The sequence below is a fragment of the Charadrius vociferus genome, unplaced genomic scaffold (genome assembly GCF_000708025.1).
Source record: "Charadrius vociferus isolate BGI_N301 unplaced genomic scaffold, ASM70802v2 scaffold381, whole genome shotgun sequence".
NCBI classification, from domain to species: domain Eukaryota; kingdom Metazoa; phylum Chordata; class Aves; order Charadriiformes; family Charadriidae; genus Charadrius; species Charadrius vociferus.
Genome location: NW_009646946.1, coordinates 140,366 through 141,517, shown reverse-complemented (window position 1 = coordinate 141,517; position 1,152 = coordinate 140,366).

Here is a 1,152-nt window from a genome sequence, read left to right as displayed (position 1 = left end):
TGTGCTCTACACTGCAGCCGGGGAGAATGGCCCTACCTGGATCCTCTGGCAGAAAGCACCAGGGGAAACTCGAGGTCGACTCCTGGGGTTCTGGAGTCGGGGATATAAAGGCTCCGAGGCCAACTATACTCCAACTGAGAAAGAAATCTTGGTACCATATGAAGTATTTTGAGCTGCTTCGGAAGTCATTGGTACTGAAGCACTAAGCAGGTTGCCTTAATCACACAGCGAAGTTGAATAGGAAACCCAAATCATCCAGGAATCATAGAAGTGATCACAAATTCGCCCAAAGGCAAAAGACTTCGCATGCTACCAGAGGAGGTGATAACACGTGCTGAGGAAGTCCCACCATATAATGAACTCTCAGATAATGAGAAACAGTATGCCTTGTTTACTGATGGGTCTTTTCGCATTGTAGGAAAACATCGAAGGTGGAAAGCTGCTCTGAGTAGTCCTACACAATACGTCACAGAAGCTGCTGAAGGACAAGGTAAATTGAGTCAATTTGCAGAGGCAAAAGCCATCCATCTGGCGTTAGATATTGCTGAACGAGAGAAGTGCCCAATACTCTATCTCTATACTGACTCATGGATGCTGGCAAATGCTCTGTGGGGGTGGTTACAGCAGTGGAAGCAGAGCAACTGGCAGCACAGAGGGAAACCCATCTGGGCTGCTAAGCTGTGGCAAGATATTGCTGACGGGCTAGCGAACCTAGTCGTAAAGGTATGTCACATAGATGCCCACGTACCCGTGAGCTAGGCCCCTGAGGAACATCAAAACGATCAGGAAATGGATCAGGCTGCTAAGATTTTCCAGACAGACTTGGACAGGGAACATAAGGGTGAACTATTCTTAGCTCGGTGGGCCCATGTCACTTCAGGTCATCAAGGAAGGGATGCAACATAGAAATGGACCCGTGAGCGAGGGGTGGATTTAACCATGGACACTATTGCGCAGGTTATCTGTGGGAGAATTTTTAGAGATCAATGGTCACCCTGTGAGCACCCCAAGCACTGAGAACTTGTTGACGACAGTGTAAGCTTCAAGGAATGTCGAAGGTCAAATTGTGTTTTGTGAACGGCTGAGTTATGTTGAGGGAGGAAAGAACTGTTGCTGAATGTACCGATAAGCAGGATTTTTGAGTAAAACATA